The sequence below is a fragment of the Pinus tabuliformis genome, chromosome 8 (assembly GCF_031772625.1).
Source record: "Pinus tabuliformis cultivar Carrire ecotype Pingquan chromosome 8, CPIR1, whole genome shotgun sequence".
In the NCBI taxonomy this organism is placed as follows: Eukaryota; Viridiplantae; Streptophyta; class Pinopsida; order Pinales; family Pinaceae; genus Pinus; species Pinus tabuliformis.
Window position 1 is genome coordinate 1,782,200,499 of NC_142294.1, and position 5,643 is coordinate 1,782,206,141.

Genomic DNA, 5,643 nt, shown 5'->3' on the forward strand with positions numbered 1-5,643 from the left:
CATAATGTCCTTCTTCTTACCTCCATGAAAAGAATCTAATTTGGAATGAGAAATTTTACCTTTCCCCTCGCTTGCCTTAATCGCTAAGTCACAGTTCTTTTCATCATCAGTCTTTGATGAAGAGCCATCCGTGGTGTTCCTCCTGATCTCATCCTACATCAAATCCGACAATAGTTGTTCCCAATTTGGCATCTTCTCCCGACCATTGACAAAGTCCTAATAACTATATGAACTCTTTGGGAGTCCAAGAAGAGCAAGGCTCACCATATCCTCCTTGGCAACTTCGATTCCAACACTTCCAAGTTCATCCTGACATTGAGTGAACTTTGTCAAGTACTTTGGAATTGTCTCCCCTTTCTCCATCTTGATTTTACGAAGTTTATCCTTTAGTGCCAGCTTCCTTTAATGATCACTACAATTCTGATACAAGTCTCTCAATGTCTTCCACATAACATGCGGGTTTTCCTTTCCATGGAGACTTGAGACAATATGATATTGAACTCCCTCAAGGATTATCTACCTTGCTTTCGCCACAGACTTCTTCCACTCGGCCAAGTTCTGTGCATCAGTAGTTGTTGGCTTAGGAATTGCTTGTTCAACAAATTCCTTCAACTCATTGTCCTCTAGCACAACATCCATCCTATTGCTCCACGCTATGAAATTTGAGCTGCCTTCCAAGGCATACTCAAGCCTCAACCCATGGAACACCATCTACCGATCCTGAAGTATGTATGAAAATTCGACTTTCACCTATAACCCAAAAACTAAAAACTTCAAAATCTCCTCTAGAGAGCAGATTTTAAATTAGCGATATCTACCTCATTTGAAATCTGATTCGGCCGACTTATTTTTTGAATCTGGGTATCTTTTCCCAAGGATTCTAGATTTGCAATTTGTTTCTGAAATTTTTTCACAAAAATTCTCAGATATTCTCTGCAAACACCTGGACCAAAAAATAATATTGCTCCCATACCATGTAGAAAATCCTATAGGTTCACAAGCTAAAGCAATTTGTTAAAGAAAGAGATAAGAATCTACTTCTACTCTTTACAACGAAATCCCATAGACATCGAGAAAACAATAATCAATAAAGGAAGAGAATCAAAGGCACATAACACAATAAATATCTGGGGAAAGCCACAACTGAAAACCCCACTATCTGTTTTGCATTAATATGGAAAATCAAGATGAAATTACAATGCTTTTTCTCTCTAGAAAAATCCCAACACTCAGCAAATCTAATCTCCAACTCATAAGAAAGCTCAAGGTCAAAGCTTAGCCTCTTCACAATCTCTCCAAGTCTCTATTTCAAATGTCACATAATTCCTATGGAGAATAGCATGTATTTAGAGGGAAATAAAGCCTTTAAAAATAGCGGAATCCCTCAAGGATCAGTTCCCAATTGTATGCACTATCAGTGCAACTTAGAAAAATATAAAACAAATAGTACATTGTCCCTGCACTCTAGTCTCAACCAGGTCTTTCTCAAAATCGACATGCATGAGTTTTTGATGAATAAATATTCAGTTAAATAGAGTAGCACTAGTGGAGTTCATTAGTGTCACCACTGACTGTTAACTCACTATTAGTTCTCTCAATCAGTTTGAGAACTAATTTAACTAAACTGACTCATGAAACTGAGTATTCTATTTTACAACTCACAATTAACTCACACTGGACTCCTACAAAGGAGGGAGAACATATACATGGCTTCCAAAATACTTCCAACTTGAATTTCCTAAGCTAAGTAAGTTTAATAAACTAAATTTAACTATTTTAAGTTGCTACGAAAATAGAATTCGAATTTAATTCATAGTTTCAAATTTAATTCATAGTTTAATTCAAGGAAAAATTAAACAGGAATTTCTTGTTGCCATTTTCCAACATTTACTAGGTTAATATATTATGTTTACATGGTTTACTAGGTTTATTTACCGTTTGTAATAAGGCTGATAAATCACGTTTACTAGGCTTTACAAGGTTGATATATTGGCTTGATGAACATATAACATACATTATGTTTACATGGTTTACTAGGTTGATTTTTTAATTTCTAATAAGGTTGATATATCAAGTTTACTAGGCTTTACAAGGTTGATATATTGGGTTGATGAACATATAATATTTACTAGTTTTACTATGTTGACCTAACTTTACTAGGTTTCCTCGGTTTACTATGATTAATATATTAGGCTCACTAGGTTGATATGAAGTTTACAACATTTACTAGATTTACTAAGTAAATATATCACATTCGCTAAGGTTGATATGTCAAGTATATGCTCAACCTAGTAAACCTAGTAAACCATGGAAACATGTCTTAAATAGGTTAGTCATACTCATTTATGGTTAAACATTGATAATCATGGTTAAACATGTTCTCACATAGTCAACCTTAGTTGTCCATAGTTATCTATGGTGGGACAAGCTAAAGCATGGGAAATCATGGTGGCCATGGAGACCCATGGTAGAGCATGGTCAACAGTTCACTTATTCTCAACCCAATGAAACTAAACTAGTAATGGCCAATTATTGTCCTTCATGGTCAACACAATGAACCATGACTAACATGGTCAACCATATACATATATAGTTACATGTTGAAAAAACATGGTCAACCATATACATCTATAGTTAAACATAATATTAGGTCAACGTAGTAAAACATAATATTAGGTTAGCAATGGTTAAACAACCTCAACAATAGTTAAGTAGCCTCAACAATAGTTTAGTAGCCTCAACAATGTATAACCATGCTCAACTAGCTCAACAATAATCATCCATGGTCAATCCTCTTCAACTATGGTCAACTAGCATCAACCATCATATATCGTGGTTAACCCTTTCTAGCCATCATCAACCATTTTCAACCATAGTCAACAATATTGAAGTCTCAACAACCATAGTGAATCATGGTCAACCCTAATCAACACTATCTTGACCATATGTAGCCATAGTTGATCAAAGTCAACCATTATCAACAATATTAAATGATGGTTAAACCAAAGTCAACATCGGTCCACCATGGTGAACCATGTTCACCATGGTCATCCATGGACATCGATGGTTAATATGGTTGCTTTTATACAACATGGTCAACCATATTCAATTTTACTTCAACATTGACAATCATGGTTCATTGTGTTCACCCATAGTAACATATTGTATCAAAGCTCATTTAGAGACTTATAATATTCATGCTAAATTGATATTAAATATCCATGAAAAAAAAATTCTATAATTTTTTAAATGTATACATTTTTAATTTATATATTAATATTTTTATAATCTCTTAACTCTGGATCTACCAAGTGATTGGAGGAATCAAATCTCTTTTCATTGTAAAAGAAATTTTCCTTTTAAGAAATCTAGTCCCTCTCCACACTTACTACATCTAAAATTAAGAGATAAAAATTAATTCTATTATTATTTATAATTATAATTATTAATTTTAGGTTATTTATTTTTATCTTATTTTAACTAAATTAAAATATTTACAATTACAACATTTTTATCCAACTAATTTAAAGAGTAACCCTAGACACTCAATAATAATAATTTTGATGAAAATACCAATACATCAAACATTAAATTAATTTATATAGTAATTAATATATATGACGATATTAGTGTATGTCAAATTTCACACACTAAACTCAAAGCATGGCACACGATTATGTTTATAAAGCATAAACTGAGTTCCTTCTTAAAGGAATCGGACATGAGCATTTAGTTCATTAGAAGCCTTTCAATTCAATTCATGTTTATATACGTATGCTATATATAGCCTAAAAGCTCAAAACTCTACTGCTACTGTTTATCACACAACGGGCAAGGCTTTCTTACCAACATCTTATAAAAGTTTTCTAGCATTTGGTGCAAACAATACTAAGACGCGTTGCTTCTACACATGGAAAATTTGGGCACGATATTGTGTTTTTAAACGTTACCGTTTCTGGAAGAATAGTATTTCAGCACGGAGTAGTTTCGGCGGATTTAGACAGTTTTTCAGATAGGCTTTCGATAAATTTTGTAATTATCAATTGTTGAATTTATATTTCGGTAAAATTTGCAATTTTTAAGAGTTGAATTTATATTTAAAAAATAATTTTATATAAAATTAAATTTATTTTTATTTATAAATATATAATAAATCATTACAATTTCACTTAATATTAGTATTACTAAATTATAATAAAAAATACAAAGAAAAAACCTGCTAATTAAACTAGGCCGACTACAACACTTAAATAGAAAAAGTTTTATGATCTGCAATTTGACCGGAGGTGAGGCTTAGAGAGCCTTACCTCTTAGCTAGATTTTCAAAAAACGTGACTAAGAAACAAACGGATTAAACAGAATCACACATGCTAAGATAAAAGACTTTAATATTCACTTCTATTATCATGCAGCTGGATAGCTTTTAAAAGACATTTACAAATATATATTTTCGAACATGTAAGTTACTAAATGGGAAAATCTAAGTACATTATTTAGATATTTCTTTTCTTTATGTTTGTTTGCTTTTTCATTAGGTGTTTCCATTATGAGCTAGGCAACATGGCTGCCCAATTCGTCCTGGTTGAGACAGAAAGCACCCCCTGCCTTCTAGTGTAAAGCCATGGCTGAAATGATTTTTGGATGTTGTTGGAGTTGATATGATGTGATGCTCACTATTGATGAACCCACACGTGCCTACATAGCCTGGGCTAGAAGGACATGTCTCCAATGAACCCAAGCAAAATGTTGTTGGAGTTTATGTGATGTAATATTGATTGTTGATGAAATAGTAGGTGCCTACATAGTTTGGGGTTGGAGGGCATGTCTCCAAATGAACCTGAGCCATATGCTACTCAGCAAAAACTGATGAATTTCCAGCAGGTGCCTACTAAAGTGAGGTGGGAGGGCATGTCCCTAAAAGCAACCTACTCTGAATGTTGCTCTTGATATAAAAACTCATGGATTTTGGGTGTGGTATTGAAATAGGCCACACCAGAGATATACCCAAACTATAAATGTGTTGCAGGCTTGTAACAGAAGTGGCCATGGGTGTTGTATATGTTGTGATGAGCAAAAGAATAGAGGCATCGTAGCTAGGGATTGTTTGAACAAAAATACAAATATTAAGAAAGAAATCAAATGTAGAGTGGTTGTAAAATAAGAACTTGTAGCTGGTGGAAAAAAAAGGGGGGGGCATTAAATAAACGAGCATTGAAAAGAAAAAAGGATCAGGCCTTAAGGAGTGACTTGTTATGATACAAATTGATATGCAATTTGATCATAGGTGAGGCTCCCTAGCCTCATCTGTAATTTGGTGGGAGGTGAGGCTCTCTAGCCTCACCTCTCACCTGGATCTTACAAAAACTCAACTCAAAAACAAATGAATTAGACAAGATCACACATGATAAGATCAAAGAATCTAGCATTCACTTCTATTATCATGATGCTTGATAGCCTTTTAAAGAGATTACAAATACATATTTTAGAACATGCGTTTGAATTTACAAATACGAAAAGCTAAATACATTATTTAGATATTGCTTTTCTTAATATAAATTTCCTAAAAATAGATATTTCCTTCCTCATTGGATATTACTATTATGAATAAGATAACCTAAAAGCTCATTCTACCTCGTCAAAAAC